The sequence below is a fragment of the Dermacentor variabilis genome, chromosome 3 (genome assembly GCF_050947875.1).
Source record: "Dermacentor variabilis isolate Ectoservices chromosome 3, ASM5094787v1, whole genome shotgun sequence".
Taxonomy (NCBI): Eukaryota; Metazoa; Arthropoda; class Arachnida; order Ixodida; family Ixodidae; genus Dermacentor; species Dermacentor variabilis.
In genome coordinates, this window is record NC_134570.1 from 232,909,140 (window position 1) to 232,926,918 (window position 17,779).

A 17,779-nucleotide genomic window follows, 5' to 3' on the forward strand; every position below is an offset into this window, starting at 1 on the left:
CTGGTCCATGGGTTGGGGCTCGCCGAGGCCTGCGCGTGCCAGTAGTATATCTACGATGTCTAGGCTGTGTGTAAGTCGTACTTTCCGAATTTTCTGACGCATTTTAAGATCAGCTGTCCACTTTCGCGGACAAGGCTGGAGTCAGGGAGGTCCGTGAGTTGGAGCAACATAACCTGCTTCCAGTTTAGGACCGCCCTGCTTCCAGTTTTGATCCCTCCGCTGCCCCTTGGGTACCCTGCCGCCTCCTTGATTATATTCTAATGCTCTCCTGAGGCCTCTGTTTGCCGGTTACATGTGCCCTCCTGGAGCAGTACTCACTACAACACCAGTCAGAACCTTGCCCATTGGTTTACCTATGTGTGGCCGCAAATATCTGAAACTTAATGCCAGTGCAACAGGTTTGTTGGCAAGGGTGTCAGATCGTTGCTTTGTGTTGAATCGGCCTTTTCTCAATTCTTAAGAATTTAATTGGAATGCACCTGACCAGTGCTGCTCTGTGGTGCTTGCCACCAGTCCCTTGGACAGGGAAGGCATATGAGAATCCCTGTGCATACACTTTATATGCAGTGGTGTGACCGCTTCCTTTGGGAAACTACCACGTTAGCGATATTGTGAGCGCAATATGACTTTCCTTCATCTTCCTCATCCGTACGTAGTGTGTGTCGCTTCTTCCTCGCCATAGCTCTAGCTCGGCAAGAATAAAGCGGTTCCTTAGAAGTGGTGGAGGTGCTGGGGTTCTGCATACCAAGGACGTATAAGGTAACAGTGTTTGTGCCTTTAATATGTTGCATTCGATCATTTTGAGACGTGGTGGTGTTCATGCGTTAGCACAGTGCAAGGACATCCACAATGTAAGAGGTACATCATTCTCGAATTTTATACTCTCTCCGGGCTTTTCTCGCGACCTCAGCACAAGTAGTGGGAGCATCAAAAAACTGACAAAGCTGCTGCATGAATGTTGCCCAGTCAGAAAGATCTGGCTCTTGGATCAAAGCCAATTTTTTTTTACATTGTAGAGGCAGACGGGCATGCTGTGAAGTTTCTAAGAACTGTCCCACCATTGCTGACTCTGTTGTACATTTATCAAACCACTTGATTCTCACCAAGCTCAAGCTATGGTGACAAAGATGCGCCACGTGCTTTACAGTCACATATTGCACTCGCAATTCATCTGTTATGCCAGTTTGCCGAAATGAGCATGCACAGCAGTGACGAATTCACTATGCGTGCACAGGGATTTGCCTTTCCTGTCCTATGGGCTGTTGGCAGGTACACTCGTCAGGTACACCTCAGGTTTCAGTATGTTTGCATTCGGTTGCATGAATATGGAGGGAGTGTGTTCGCTGTAATCAGTACCACACATTTTGCTAATGTAGGCTTGAGTGGCTTTCCCGTGACTCCACTAAATAGTCGGAATACTTCCATGTATGATAGAATGATGAGCATTTTAACCTCCAGACATGCAGCAGTCTTTACACCACTGCAAGGCAGAAGCAGCCATCTCACCATGTTCACGCTCAAATAAAGCTCGTTATTAAGGCATTTTATGGGCCCGCCAAACCGCCTGCACCACCTGAATGATGTCACTTGTTGTTGCACCTGGCTGTTCATTTCATTTGGCATCCTCTGTTCGCACATATTCGTTTCCAATAATTCAGAAAAATTGCAGGGCTGGTTTGCAATCTTTCCTGTTTTCTTTATTTTTCTTTATGGCCTTGTAAAACTGAGAAACGATAATGAAAAAAAGAAACAAAGGCTGCCTTCCTGTTCACCAGTGAAAGTATTGTTGCTTAGAAAGAGGCGCAGAAAAAGATGTATATGCATGTCGGACAGCCTGCACAAGGTTTTATCTTTGTCTCTTCAAACATGGCGTACCTGGTTGGGGTCAGTGGAATCGCTGTTCTGTAGCATTACCCCTGGCAGCGGAAGCGCTGTCCCAGAGCTCTAAAGAGAGTCATCGGAAACACAGTGCTAAACCTTCATCCTTGAAATGTGAAGGACGTCACTGGACAGGACGAGAGATGACAAGGTGAGACTGATTGGGGCAATGTTGTGGTGATGGGTGCCACCTGGTTGAGCGCACAGTATGGTCCCCTGTCCTGAGAAAAGCTTTTCTGGGAGCCCTACACAGTGGAAAGGAGACCAGAGAAGTACAAGCGCACCAGGGGAGAAATGAAAGTCGCATTGTGAAGCATGGTACTGTCATTTCTGGTTGCTTCATGATGCAGTAATGATAGTCGCAGCACAATATCTTCAATTTATTCTGGCAACTCACGATATGCAAGTGAATGCTGCTCACTCTGATCATGTGGCTGCGTTTCAGTGCTTGGATATCTAAGGCCACATTGCAAAATGTACAAGAGATTTATAATCGACTTCGTATACACAGAAAATACAAGAACAGTTCTAATAGCACTGAAAAGACAGAGCATTCACGGCGTCGTTCAAGCTCAGTGTCCTTGAGCGTGCGCAAGAACTAGTCTAACTGATGTTATGACTGGCCTGTGTGGTCAACGATTTGTGTCGCGGCGCCAAAGCAACAGTGAAAGGCTGGACCTTTTAAATACGCCGAGCCGCCTGCAACCGTTGGAAAACGCCTAGGAGGCCCCAATAGCAAAAAGACCTTATCATTTGTACAGGCATTTTCACCTTCTTACCCACGGCTTGCACAACACCCTGATGTCTGCGTAGTCTCCACAGTGCTGTCTCCCTTCAGCAAGTTGGACGGTTAAGCTTCGTGTGTGCATTCGCTCTTTCTCTTCGTCCTCGGCAGGGAAGGTGCCAGCGTTCTGTCTGTGTGTGTGTGTGTGTGTGTGTGTGTGTGTGTGTGTGTGTGTGTGTGTGTGTGTGTGTGTGTGTGTGTGTGTGTGTGTGTGTGTGTGTGTGCGCGCGCGCGCGCACGTCAGTGCCTTTCCTTCTGCTGAGCCAGTGGGGGTTAGAAAATTTGTTGAACACTTCCATGTATCGAGCGGCGGCCGCCAGCGTGGAATGTGTTTTCTCTCTCCTTCTTTTGAGCAAGGGTATTCCAAACACTATAAAGGACGTCTTCGCCAATGGACTTGAGCCTTCAGTTTTTGATCAAACTAGCATGTCTGTCGCTCTCCATCGGGAAACTTGCAGAGTTGACCATTCCGTAACAATGTGAAGTAAACATTCATTGTTACTCGTTGCATTGTTGCCGTATCTCCTGCCTGGCCCCCTGAGGACTCGCGAGCCGCTGCAAAATGCAGTCAGCGGCACGATCCTGAGCACCTGGGTGCACAGTTTGTAAGAATTGGTGCCAGCGGTTCGATCCGACAACCAATGGTAAGCTCCAGACCACCAAGCCCACGCTACTTCCACAGTCTTGGGTTCCCATCTTTAATACGGAGCAGCAGCAAAGAAGAATTGACAGCTGTGAATAAGGTATGCGGATGTGGGCTGCTTCCCTTGAACTTCCTGAAGGCATTAAGTTCAGTCGCACTTTGTTATTTGAAAAGGCGTCTCACCAAGATTGGAAGTTGCAAACCGACAAGTGCAATGCATTGATCACACACTAACAATCCTGTCTCCAAATTATCAAAATGATGCACAGTGGGAAAACAGCTGAAATTTTGAACAAAAGCCATCATGGTTGCAACGAAGCCCTGCTTCAGCCAGAGTCAAGGTTACATGCACAAATGTCTCTATGTAAAACGTGCTGCCTGCAATATCACCAACCACGGCACGTGACTTTCGTAAGCTAACCAATGTTAAATGCCATCCCTAGATGTGTGCCCCACGGCAAAAAAGGAAGAGAAGGAAAAAAGGAAAGAAAAGTCAGGGCTCGTCATGCGAGTGTGACGTGAACCCTTGGCTCAGTCATGGGGGAAGATGAAGAGGGAAGATCATTTGGAGGCAAAGGGGTTGAGTGCCGTTGCTTTTAGCACTCGCCTCCTCGCAGCGTGAAAATGCAACATTTCAATTTCTTCCATTTCCTTTATTAATGAACTAATTAGAAATAGTTGTTTGAGAAAATGCTTCCTTGGCGGCATCTTACAACTTCCAATGTACCTATAACTAAAATTTGCCATTGTGCTTAATGAGAGGGGCTTTTTCAGCCCAAATTAGATCCTGCAGACTATAGTACTGTATGGAAAATATGGTACATGGAACTGTAAAATTTAATTTTCCACAGCAATTTCTACCTGTGCAGTTGGAGTTGGCTTTGTCACAGCATAGATGTAAGGACCGTGAAACAACCTTTATTCCCTAAAGATCCTGTCCTGTAGTATATTTGAGCATTTACATAAAGGCATGGAGACCCTCAGTGTGTTGCAAACTAAGTGGCGACATATAGGTGGTGTGTGCTGCCTGTAGGGATGCCACTGTAAGCCATCTATGTATTGGCGGATTTCTGAATTGTGGATGGGAGAAGGCTCATGGCTGTTCTGCCTTTGCAAGGCTGAAGAGCACTGAAGAGCACAGTGCTGCAATTTTCTCTTTGTGCAGTTGGAAGAAAATTATCCCGGCAGTGGCAGCGACTACACAGAAAATGCACCCTACAAGAGTGGACAGAGTTCCAATGTGACTGTGGTTTGAAATGGTCCGGCCCCTGTGTATACAAGCACCGATTTTCCCAGACAAGTGTGACAGTGCCTGGTTTTGAATGCAGTGTGCTGCTTCATAAATATTGCAGTTGCCCAGCGCTAAGCTGCCTGGATTATGTGGTTGCCATAATGACTTCTCTGTACCCGTGGGACAAATATTTGAACTCGAAATAGCGACAGCAGCCATGCATTTCCTGCTGACATAGAATTAGGTTCCACAATGTCATCTTATGCATGCACATGCAGAGATGTGGTTGGTGTGGCCATGCTCTTTATTTCTCCCTTGTTGCGTTTCGCCTGCGACACGCGGTTTTGCCGGCGCGACTGCGGCGGGGCGGCAGACATTTTGGCCCGTTCGGCGTCGCCGCAACGCTCCCCGCCAGGCGTTTCCAGGCGCGACTGCGGCGGGGCGGCAGACATTTTGGCCCGTTCGGCGTCGCCGCAACGCTCCCCGCCAGGCGTTTCCAGGCGTTTCCAGGCGCGACTGCGGCGGGGCGGCAGACATTTTGGCCCGTTCGGCGTCGCCGCAACGCTCCCCGCCAGGCGTTTCCAGGCGTTTCCAGGCGCGACTGCGGCGGGGCGGCAGACATTTTGGCCCGTTCGGCGTCGCCGCAACGCTCCCCGCCAGGCGTTTCCAGGCGCGACTGCGGCGGGGCGGCAGACATTTTGGCCCGTTCGGCGTCGCCGCAACGCTCCCCGCCAGGCGTTTCCAGGCGTTTCCAGGCATGTTCCGATGCCACGTGTCTTCATGTGCGTGTGTGAGTGTATGTGCCATTGTGCCCGAACGGCGGCGATGCGACAGCAGGGGGTCACCCTCTCCTTCCAGTCTTTGTGCCCGACCGGCGGCGCTACGACAGTGTGCGTCACCATTAGCCCATTGTACAATCACGTGCTCGTCTATTGAGGGGTTCCTTCTTGCCCTCAACTGCGAGAGTATAAAAACAGCTGCCCCCGGACGCCAAGAGGAGGGCTCCGATTTCTTCTGTTGAGTAAAGTGCTCTCCCGTCTCTCTACTTCGGTCAACCTGACCGCCAACTCTTTGCGATGTTAAAATAAACAAGTTGTTTTGTTGTTACCAGTCGACTCATGCTTTGCCGGGACCTTCGGATGCTTCCAGTTGTACCCCAGGCCGCCAGGCCAACGCTACCCTTGGGGCTTGCGACCCAGGTACAACCACGGGCGTCAGCGCCGAGTTCCCAACAACCGATGCCATCGGTGGGATCCAAATAACTGCTGCCAGCGGTGAGATCGCGACAACGGAGGCCAGCAGCGAAGATATGCAGTTGACTGTATGCTGAGCAGCTCAACGACGATCCGGGAGCAGTGCAACGAGCCCTGTGTGATGACTGGTTGCCTGCAGCGGAACGACTGCGCTGGACTCTTGGCTGCGAGGTTTGGTGAGTGCGGGACTTTCTTCTTCTGAGCTTTGCCAGGCTTTTGTTAGTGTTAGAAACAGAGCTGGTAATTGTGGTTGTCGTTGCTGCCGGGTTAGTTTGCGGCAAGACAATAGTAAGCAGTAGAGAAAGCAGCATTCAGAGCAGCCATGGATTTGAAGTCATTGCGCAAACCGAAATTGTTGGAGCTTGCAAGAGAGTTGGGTCTGGATGTCTCAGACAAACTAAGAAAACCTGAACTGCTAAAGGCTATTCTTGAGTTAGAGGCTGAGGATGACGAGCTGTCGGAATGCCTTGAGACCATTGAGGAGAGGGAGGCTGCAAAAAGACAGGAGCGCGAACTTAAAGAGCAAAAAGAAAAAGAAGAGCGTGAACGTGAAGAACAGAAAGAAAAAGAAGAGCGTGAACGTAAAGAACAGAAAGAGCGAGAGCAACAAGAGCGTGACCGTCAACACGCTTTGGAAATGAAGCGTCTTGAGGTAGAGATGGAACGCGCTCGTAATGGAAGTCAGGCACACGGTGCAGGAGAACGAGTATTGTTCAAAATGACTGACCTGATGCGGCCGTTTAAGCTTGGAGAGGACATTGGTTTGTTCCTGGTTAACTTTGAACGAACGTGCGAGAAGCAGGGGTTCTCTCGGGAAACGTGGCCACAGCAATTGCTCACTTTGTTACCCGGCGAGGCGGCCGACGTAGTCGCTCGCTTGGATAGAGAGGAGGCAGAGGATTTCGACACAGTGAAATCGAGTCTTCTAAAAAAGTACCGGCTGTCTGCGGAGGCGTTCCGTCGGAAGTTTCGGGAAAATGAGAAAGGCAAGAATGAGTCATATACAGAGTTTGCCTACAAGCTAATGTCAAACATGCAGGAGTGGCTCAAAGAAGAGAAAGCGTTTGGTGACCACGAGAAAGTTCTGCAGTGTTTCGGGCTAGAACAGTTTTATAGTCGGTTACCGGAGAACGTGCGGTACTGGGTCTTGGATAGGCCAGACGTGAGTACGGTGGCTAGAGCCGCTGAGCTAGCCGAGGAGTTTGTGACGCGTCGAGCTCGCGGAGCTAAGGACGGTCAAAAGGGTGAATTTGGCTCGAAGTTTGAGAGGCCGAAGTTCACACCCATGAGAGCAAAGGGGAACACGCGTAGTGCGGATGCGAGTGGAAGCAGTGCGACCGAAGCTAAGGAGACGGCGGCAGCCGAAGCCGAACGCAGAAAGCGGTTCGAGATGAGGCAAGCGCGCGTTTGTTATACGTGCCAGAAGCCGGGTCACTTTTCGGCGCAGTGTCCGGAAACAACACCAAAAGTTGTGTTTTTTTCAATAGGCAGCACTGACGAGAACATGAAGCTTCTCGAGCCTTACATGCGAGACCTCCTCGTGAACGGGAAAGAGTGCCGAGTGCTTCGCGATTCCGCAGCTACGATGGATGTAGTTCACCCGTCTTACGTAGAACCCCATATGTTCACGGGCGAGTGCGCATGGATCAAGCAAGCCGTGGAAGCTCATAGCGTGTCTGCCAGTAGCAAAGGTGCTTATTGAAGGACCTTTCGGAGCGCTTGAGACGGAGGCGGCAGTGTCACCTATGCTGCCACCCCAGTACCCGTACCTATTTTCAAACAGGTCCGATCACCTCCTGCGCGAGAAGGGGCTTTTGTTTGGTGAAGCTAGTGTTCAGGCCTTAACCAGATCGAAGGTTCGGGAGCTCGCTGCAAAGGCGGAAGTTGCGGGGCCGACGTTATCAAACAACGAAAAAGGGTCAGAGGCGCAGCAAGCTGATATTCAGAGCACGCCCGAACTGAATAAACTTGAGTCTGTAACGTTAAAGGCACCAGATACCGGAGAGGAAAATCCCGATGCGGGAAAGTTAGAAGAGCTATCTACTGATTTGCTCATCGCGCCTACGTCAGACGGACTTAATAGGTTGCTAAAAGTCAGCCGGTCGGCTTTGATAGCCGAGCAAAAAAAGGATGGCAGCCTGGAAAACGTGCGCTGCAATGTCAAAGAAGGTATCGCCAGGAAAACTGCGCGTTTTGTGGAAAGAGGTGGAGTCCTGTACCGGAAGTATCTAGACCGCCGAGGAGTAGAGTTCGATCAGCTGATCGTGCCTCAATGCTATCGTCAGGATCTGTTGCGCTTGTCACACGGGGGTTCGTGGTCCGGACACCTAGGAGTTAAGAAAACTAAGGACCGTCTCTTGCAAGAGTACTATTGGCCAGGGTGTTTTCGGGACGCAGACCATTTCGTAAGGTCATGTGACACCTGTCAGCGGGTGGGCAAACCAGGGGACAAATCGAGGGCGCCGTTGAAATTGGTACCTATCATTACGGAGCCTTTTAGACGGCTCGTTATTGATACAATGGGACCTCTGCCGGTAACAGCCACGGGGTACAGACACATTTTGACTGTGATCTGCCCTGCGACAAAGTTCCCTGAAGCAGTGCCGCTTAAAGAACTCAGCTCAGTTGAGATAGTCAATGCACTACTGTCCATATTTGCGCGAGTTGGTTTTCCTGCGGAAATCCAATCAGATCAGGGCACAGTGTTTACTAGCGCTTTGACGACAACTTTTCTCGAAAGGTGTGGGGTAAAGCTGCTACACAGCTCAGTGTACCACCCACAGTCGAATTCCGTTGAGAAGCTCCACTCCGTCATGAAGCGCGTGTTGAGAGCCTTGTGTTTTGAACATCAAACTGACTGGGAGCTGTGTCTGCCTGGGGTGATGTTTGCGTTAAGAACCGCGCCGCATGCAGCTACGGGGTTTTCGCCAGCTGAACTGGTGTACGGTCGCTCGCTTTGGTCTCCGCTTCGCATGCTTCGAGAATCGTGGGAAGGTAGGGGCGACGACCCAGTCGTGGTGGAGTACGTACTTAAGCTCCTCGAACGCTTAAGAAGGGCACAGGAGTTGTCAGGTGAAGCAATGACAAAGGCCCAGCAGAGGGCCAAGGTTTATTATGATCGGACAGCCAGGGCCCGTCGTTTTGAGGTGGGCGATGAGGTCATGATATTGCGCACATCGCTAAACAACAAACTAGACGTGCAGTGGGAGGGCCCAGCACGAATTGTTCAGAAACTGTCGGACGTTAACTACGTGGTAAGTCTGCCAGGAAAGCGGAAAGCACAGCAAGTTTACCACTGTAATCTGCTCAAACCTTATAGACAAAGGGAAGCAGTGGTGTGCATGATGGTAAACGTTCCTGAAGAGCTTCCGGTCGAGCTTCCGGGACTAGGCTCAGTGACGAACAGGGAAGACACCGGTCAAGTCATTAGTGACCTTATCAGTAAAGCACCGCTGTCGCCCGAGCAGAAAACCGAACTACACCGGCTATTACAAGAGTTTCAAGGTCTGTTCTCTGAGAGGCCTGGTAGGACTTCTGTACTTACTCATGATATAGAACTTACCTCCCCAGAGCCAGTACGATCCAAGGCGTATCGGGTGTCACCCCGCCAGAGCGATATTATGGAGGCTGAGGTAAAGAAAATGCTACAGCTCGGTGTTATTGAGGCAGGTGAGAGTGATTATACCTCCCCTTTGATTTTAGTTGAGGTACCGGGCAAGGAACCTCGTCCTTGCGTCGACTACCGCAGGCTTAATTCCATCACTAAGGATCAAATTTATCCGATCCCTAACATCGAGGAGCGCCTTGAGAAAGTTAGTAGCGCTCAGTTTATTTCCACCCTAGATCTTGTCAGGGGTTATTGGCAGGTTCCACTTACAGAAGAGGCTAGTAGGTATGCGGCGTTCATTTCACCAATGGGAACATTCCGTCCTAAAGTGTTGAGTTTTGGTTTGAAGAACGCGCCATACTGTTTTTCAAGCCTCATGGATAAAGTGTTGCGGGGACAGCAAGAATTCGCTTTACCGTATCTAGACGACGTAGCGATATTCTCCGCATCCTGGTCTGAGCATATGGCACACTTGCGGGCAGTGCTAACCCGCCTGCGCGAAGCGGGCTTGACAGTAAAGGCTCCTAAGTGCCAGTTAGCACAGGCCGAGGTTGTCTACCTCGGTCACGTGATTGGTCAGGGTCGTCGCCGCCCCTCTGAAATAAAAGTGGCCGCTGTGCGAGACTTTCCGCAACCGCGCACAAAGACCGATATTCGGTCGTTCTTAGGTGTCGCCGGCTACTATCAGAGGTACATCCCCAGGTACTCTGATATCGCGGCTCCCCTGACGGATGCTCTAAGAAAGTCAGAGCCTCAAACAGTCGTCTGGGACGAGACAAAGGAAAGAGCTTTTAGCGCCCTAAAGAGTGCCCTAACAAACCAGCCTGTGCTACGATCGCCAGACTATACAAAAGGGTTCATTGTTCAGTGCGATGCTAGTGAGCGAGGCATGGGCGTTGTACTGTGCCAACGGGAAAAGGGAGAAGTAGAACACCCCGTCCTGTATGCTAGTCGTAAGCTGACCAGTCGTGAGCAGGCGTATAGCGCCACCGAGAAAGAGTGTGCCTGTCTCGTGTGGGCCGTTCAGAAATTGTCATGCTATCTAGCCGGCTCGAGGTTTATCATTGAGACGGATCACTGCCCTCTCCAATGGCTGCAGACCATCTCTCCCAAAAATGGCCGCCTCCTGCGCTGGAGCCTCGCTTTACAACAATATTCCTTTGAGGTGCGTTACAAAAAGGGGAGTCTCAACGGTAACGCCGATGGCTTAAGTCGAAGCCCCTAACGTAGGAATCAGCCTCAAAATTGTTGGTTACTGATGTTTTTCTTCCTGAGGCAGGATTTTTTTTAACATATTGCTTTTGTTTAGTGTTTCAAAGTGATGATATGCTTTCTAGTGCAATTTTCCAATTTGTGGACGCGTTCTGAGTGATGCTAGACTACTGTAAGGAACTAGGCAGTGGTATAAAAAGGGGAAAGAGCCTGGCAGGGCTTAGTGAGGGTTGTGCCGTGCTTGCTGACTGAGCGGTTGAGTTTCAGCGTAGTTCTAACGCTTGCCGGGAACGAGAACAAAAATGTGAACTCTCCCGAAGTCACTTTGCAGTGTCCCGTGCGAACCTGAACGAGAGAACGAGGCCTTCTCTGTGCGCTGCGCTCAAGAAACGTCGAGGGACGCCCGACTTCGGTTATGAGCATCATCGAGCGACATCCCTCCGGACAGCGGATGCAGTCCCCTGTCCATCGGGATCTCCTTCCCCCGGCGGGGCGGTCTGTTGCGTTTCGCCTGCGACACGCGGTTTTGCCGGCGCGACTGCGGCGGGGCGGCAGACATTTTGGCCCGTTTGGCGTCGCCGCAACGCTCCCCGCCAGGCGTTTCCAGGCGTTTCCAGGCGCGACTGCGGCGGGGCGGCAGACATTTTGGCCCGTTCGGCGTCGCCGCAACGCTCCCCGCCAGGCGTTTCCAGGCGTTTCCAGGCGCGACTGCGGCGGGGCGGCAGACATTTTGGCCCGTTCGGCGTCGCCGCAACGCTCCCCGCCAGGCGTTTCCAGGCGTTTCCAGGCATGTTCCGATGCCACGTGTCTTCATGTGCGTGTGTGAGTGTATGTGCCATTGTGCCCGAACGGCGGCGATGCGACAGCAGGGGGTCACCCTCTCCTTCCAGTCTTTGTGCCCGACCGGCGGCGCTACGACAGTGTGCGTCACCATTAGCCCATTGTACAATCACGTGCTCGTCTATTGAGGGGTTCCTTCTTGCCCTCAACTGCGAGAGTATAAAAACAGCTGCCCCCGGACACCAAGAGGAGGGCTCCGATTTCTTCTGTTGAGTAAAGTGCTCTCCCGTCTCTCTACTTCGGTCAACCTGACCGCCAACTCTTTGCGATGTTAAAATAAACAAGTTGTTTTGTTGTTACCAGTCGACTCATGCTTTGCCGGGACCTTCGGATGCTTCCAGTTGTACCCCAGGCCGCCAGGCCAACGCTACCCTTGGGGCTTGCGACCCAGGTACAACCACGGGCGTCAGCGCCGAGTTCCCAACAACCGATGCCATCGGTGGGATCCAAATACCCTTCAAATATGCTGGTGAACTGCCACTAGTTACAGATGTCTGCAAGGAGTGCGCACTGTGTGAGTGCTGCACATGAATTGAAATTACGACCACCACAGTGATGATAAAGAACACATTGAAAAGTAATCTGACAACACTTATTAAGTCTGTCTACAAGTTTTCTGTGAGAGATTTCCTCAGGGTTGACAAAAACCATCTTAGGGATCATTTAATGGGGTGTTACCGCCCACATTATGAGATGAAAGAAAAGGAAGCCATTAGGATTTCTCTGGTGGTGCAAGGTGCTCTAATAGATGGCTTTGAATTGCAATAGACATAAATATTATCATTCTATCTGTCTGGGCACAACTTCTTCGCCAACCTCTCTGTCATCTCTGTAGCACATTAATCTGGGATAGTAACTCACTCTGACGCAGGAGATGAAAGTGCATGCCAGGCATGCTGACCACACTGACTTGGAGAGCGCCACTTTCTTAAATGTGGCAAAAGTTGTGTTTTGGGCGAAATAAGAGCTCATAGGCAATTTTCATCTGTGATAAACAGAAATAAGTGCTGCCAGTGGTCAGATGTCTGAGGTCAAGCTTCTCAAGCAAGTGGATGCCATCGAGAACACCAAAAAAGCCAGTGATAGCCATTGTGCAGCAGCTTCAGATGGTAAGGTCCAGCCGGGGTTTCTCTGCACAAGGTCACCAAGTGGAATTCCTAAGTAACGGATATTTTTTCCCCTAAACTGCTACCCTAGAGTGGCCGGAACATGCACCGTTCGATCCAAGCATGCAGCTGTTATCAAAGTTTAGTTTAGTCAATTATTGAGGCTTAAGATGGTTTTAATGAATGTACATTAGGAAACAATTGTAAAAGAATGTAAAAAAATTTGAACTGTGTTGACTCTTTGGTGGCATACTGTTGCTAATCCTGAAGTTACGTCCTCAAATGACTTATGCTCCAGGTATTTGAGCAAAACTATGGGTGTGGAAATATGAATTCTTCAATTTCAAAGCTAATTCGAATAATGAAACCTAAGTGCGAAGCGAATATTTTTCGAATATGAATACTACTGCTATTGCAAAAATCAATTTTTTTTCACCAACCAGAGGTGCAAAATAGCTTACTGCATAGCAAATAATGTACAGGGATATTATGCTTCGTGGTTAACAAAATTCTCTAATACAACACTTTAGTTTGACAATGTCATAACTGTAGTTACTTAATGTTTCATGAAGCAAGGACAACAGCTCAACATGTTCAAAGAGCAGTGACACCTAGTGCATGTCACCATCGCTTCAGACATCGAAAAGAGCTGCTTAGAGTGTCTGGTATCAGCAGGTCGCTCTTCACAAGCCGAGCCAACAGTGGGCACCACGCTTACACCATCACTCAAACGGATCTTCTTTTTGGCCCAAAATGTCATCATGCAAATATCTTTGAACCTGCGATTGTGGCAGTGAAAATTTCTGCCACGAGTGAAAATTTCTGCTGGGTGATAAGCTCATCAGTCTTTCCGCAGTGCTGATGTGGAAGTGGCCCGTTCAGAAGCTTTTGTTGTTGAACGCATACTTGGGTTCCTTGGTGTTGAAATTATCCTTCCTTTCTCTAAATCCAAGGGCGAGATCTTGCATTCTGAATGTTTGCTTGCGCTCTCATTATTCGCCTTCACCGTGCTTTCGTCAGCGGTCATCTGCTTGGTGAAGCGGGAGCGCCTATTGAACACTGCCTACTCACTGATGTAGAAGGTGAAGCAAACAGTCAGAAAGCTAGAAGCTTGCGCAATCTCATCCCAGGTTTTCAATCCAGTTTGACATTGAAGCATCCTGGTAGTATTAAAGTACTTGAGAATGAGGTTCCAGAAGCATTGCCAAGTTTGCCACTTGGTGAAATTTGTAGTTTGGAAACAATTTAGGCTCTTAGCGAGATTAGCAGTGAACAGAGGTTTTCACATGGCGATTGGTGTTGTCCAAATGCATGAAGAGGTCACAGTACGAGTACTTAAGCTGATAGTGTCGGGTAACCATAAGCACCAGCAGGGGCCCCGTGACAGTGTCCCCTTTAAAGGGACACTAAAGGTTACCAGAAACTCAAGTTAAAGTGGTAGAGCAATGTTCTAGAACGTCTAAGGCGTCAATATAATCGCGAACAGAGCTTTAGTAACCGAGAAATTGAGGTAAGTGCATGACACGATTTGAGACCCCCCAGCGACATTCCGGTACTAGCCCGATGACGAAAGGACTCCTCATAATTTGTGTTACTAATACTCAACTACTCGTATTAAAAATATAATTTCATTCGATTATAAGACGGAAAAAATGCTACTTGTCTACGTCTATTCGATTCTAAGAAAAAGTAACATTTTGACGTTACCCTTCAGTAATATAGGTGTTCTAAAGGTTTCGTTTTCGTTCGACTCTGCGCGCTCGACTCTTGCGCCGCGCACGCTTTGGAGTTTCAGTAGTTTCGTTATCGCGTCGTGCTGTGAGGGTTCTGCTGGCTCGCGAAACTTCCATTTGGAACAAGCAGCGAGAATGCCACGCCCATGTGATGTCGTGGGAAGCCCTCGTTGCTTTCCCGCTCCGGAGAGCCGGTGTCGAGGCCGCCGTCGTAGTACGCAACGACGCCGGCAGTGCGAGCCCTCAGCAGCAGGTCGCGCTCGTCGGTGCTCAAATCGCTGAAGTTGAGCCCACCATCGCGAGCCAATCTGTCGGTGTCAGGGTCCATTGCGACGAGCGTCGAAGTTAGCGTCATAGAATGAAGAACCAGCTTATGGGCGTCTTGCGCTGGAGTTTGAGGTATAGTAGCGGCGCCTGGTGGCGGTGCGGGAAACGACATCTGGGTCGTGCCAGCTTGGGTCGTATTGAGCCCTGGCTGTGGCGAAGCACGTTTCTAGGCCGAGTTTCGCGTCGATTCGCACATTTTTATGCCCTGTTGCGAGTGCGAAAAGGCTCGTCGCTTCTCATAGACCACGCTGCGAGCTCGCCGCAGCCTATAGTTTAACGAAAACAGACTCTCCGTATGCCGTGGGACGTAATGTGGGATGTAATTCGTTTCTCCTTCCGCTAGCCACCATACTCCCGCTTTCGCTCTGCTGTCGGCTCTGTCTTGGCTCTGTTTCTGGCCGCGCGTTCGCGTTTTGCGCAGAAAAGCCGTAGCGCCGTCTCCGGACGCCGTTCTACTCACCGATGGCGCAACGTCACTATGAGACCATGATGTCAGTACTCCTCGATCGGAGGGCGGGCGATTTGAACTGCGCTAGAGGTACGCGGACGCTTCAGAACGCATTTTCTCTTAAAATAAGTCTCTCCTTGGCACGAAACAAGCGTTTCGAGGTTTCTGTGATGGTATTTCAACTGTTCACGTTGACTTAATAGTAACCTTTAGTGTCCCTTTAACTTCAGATATGCTTCACTGCATGATGATAAATATGCTTCGCCGCATAACACGACTCTGCTGCTGTGAAGGTGACTTAAACCGACAACAGCCGAGAAGGTGCAAATAGCACTGCGCTGCCTGGTCCTTGCTGTTGGCCTTTTCTTCTTTTCACAGTGTCCTTACTGTAAGTGCACTCCAGAATTACAATGCAGGAATATGCATGTGTGCACAAGCTTTCATTCAAGAGTAACTCATGATCATAAGTTACGTCATCATGGTTTCGTACCATGTCACGGCATCATAAGCGAGACATAATAAAGGGGGCCTCAAAGGCTGCGGGAGAGATTAATCTTTTGTGCGAGATTGTGCTATCCTTGCTGCACACAGTGCAATATTATATGACTCTCATGTCTATGGTGGCATTGTCGATTATGAATGTTTCCTTACTGCGTTAAAAAAATGTGTAGTGCATCTTTCATATAATAATGGCATTATAGCTTCAGAGTTGTTCAAGTTTGGGGTACTTGTTCACTAAAAGTACACTATTAGAAAAGCTTTAGAATGTCTAGGTCATAATTGCATTTGAAGAACTGCAAGTCTTCCTACACATAGCAATTGGTAGCTTACTGTACGATGTTGAAGGTGGTTTTTATTCATAGGCCCTACGCAGAGAGCAGCAACACAATGCCTGGCATGTGACCAGGGTTCGTAACAGTGTTTGCATTTCCACTGCTCGTAACTGATTCCAGTCTTAATGCATAAATTTGCTTTTTGAATTCTTTGTAGACAGAAGGTGCTTGAATATTGGTTGCATGAAATGCTCTAATGCACACTGTATACGTACAGGGTGTCTTTTATTACCGTACAGATTTTCTTGTTTCAAAGTTATGAGCACGGCAAATGTGGCATTCTTGCAGAGGAATTCCTCTATTTTGGAACTCCACAAATTTGGAAGCAGTCACATTTTAATGCACTCTCATTTCTTACAAATCTTGAAAGTTGCACCTAATTCAAGATATTCATCATTGAATTTCACTGGTAAATCAAGGCAATATTGGAACCGAGTGTGCTGGGAGCGCAGAAAAGAAGGTCCCGCTATCTCATCAGATGGAAACATCTTGGCCAGTCATTGTAGCTGCTGATACGACACACTTTGCCTGGCAAGCATGTGCGTCAGTGTGCCATGTCAGGCTATCATTTAAGCTTTGTCCCACACTTCTTGACAGGGCACTGCCGCCTGATGTGGAGGAGGATGCACCAAGTTTTGATTGTACTCAATTGAGCGCGATAATCAATATTTCAGAATAAGTGCAATTTTCGAGATTTAGAAAAAGAAAGGGTGTGCGTTCACATGCGACTGCCTCCAAATATGCCATTTAGAAGGCTGCCGCCAAGTTACTAATAAAAAAAGTGACTGAATTTTTCAAAATTAATTTTCTGAAACTAGCATTAGCAGCAAAGTGTGTCCACCTCACCTAGAAACTCCTTTGCAAAAACGCCGGGCTCTCCGTGCTCAAAACTTTTTGCTAAATATCAGCATGGTTAAAAAAAAAAAACTAGATATGCATAATTGTTAATGTATGAAAATCGTACACTATTACTTTTCAAAATTTTTGTCCTTCTATGCAACACCAGAAAAATTGGAAATAGAAGCTTCAGGTGACCTATCTGATATGCAAGTTGCATGGCCATATTATTGTTTTAATTTTTCGCTATTACCTTTTACTGTGATGTCGCCACTGCAGCAGCTCAATGGCTGTGGCTTTTCATTCCAGGTCACAAAGCTGCACCCAGGTAGAGGCAGAATCCAAAAATGCTTGTGTACTTAAGTATAGCTGCACATTACAGAAGCCGAGGCCCTCAAGATTTATCCGTAGCCCTCGTGTAGCCCACAATTCCATATTTTTTATTGGGATTGAAGAGTAATGTTTGTGCTGTATCCCTCTATTTCAGACTAAATAATGTGCATGCAAAATTATATCTTCATTACTTTACACCATAGCACCAATATCTGTTGTGCGTTGATTTTCTGATGTCCTTGCATTTGCTATAGCAAGGATTTTTAAAAATCAGCCACAAAAGAAAAAAAATGAATGGTCAAGGAACCAAGTGGTGTGTAGCAGCTCCCTTCTTTTTTTAATCGGCGACAAGTTTTGCACTCGTGTGTTAGCAACACTGTTTCACCAATTGTGTACTTCAAAAGAAGTGTTACCTTTCTGCTTTGGAACTTTGTGGTTTTGTTCTGCCAGCTGCTTGACCAAAACAAGCAAAATGTACTTTGGATATTCCACAAATTCATTCTGTATGCATTTGGTACAATAAAATTTGTTTCAAGAATGGACAAATGCAGTGATGTTTAATTGAAAACTGCAACATGCCGATTTTAGTTTCATGCTTCATTAATTTTCTCAGCCCCAAAGAAAGCATGCGAGGTTCGAAAATGTATCACGTGACAAAGTGCTGGCCTGCCATGACATTAGTGCACTCGGTCTAGAGAACTGATTAATGCTGCA

General features: G+C 48.6%; 1 long non-coding RNA gene across 1 annotated transcript; it reads left to right on the forward strand.

Moving 5' to 3' along the window:
- The first annotated feature begins 629 nt into the window (after positions 1 to 629).
- On the forward strand, positions 630 to 17,611 carry LOC142576713 (uncharacterized). Its single transcript, XR_012826933.1, has 2 exons — positions 630 to 759; positions 17,042 to 17,611. It is a non-coding gene; the product is annotated as an uncharacterized LOC142576713 (long non-coding RNA).
- The last annotated feature ends 168 nt before the right edge of the window (positions 17,612 to 17,779 follow it).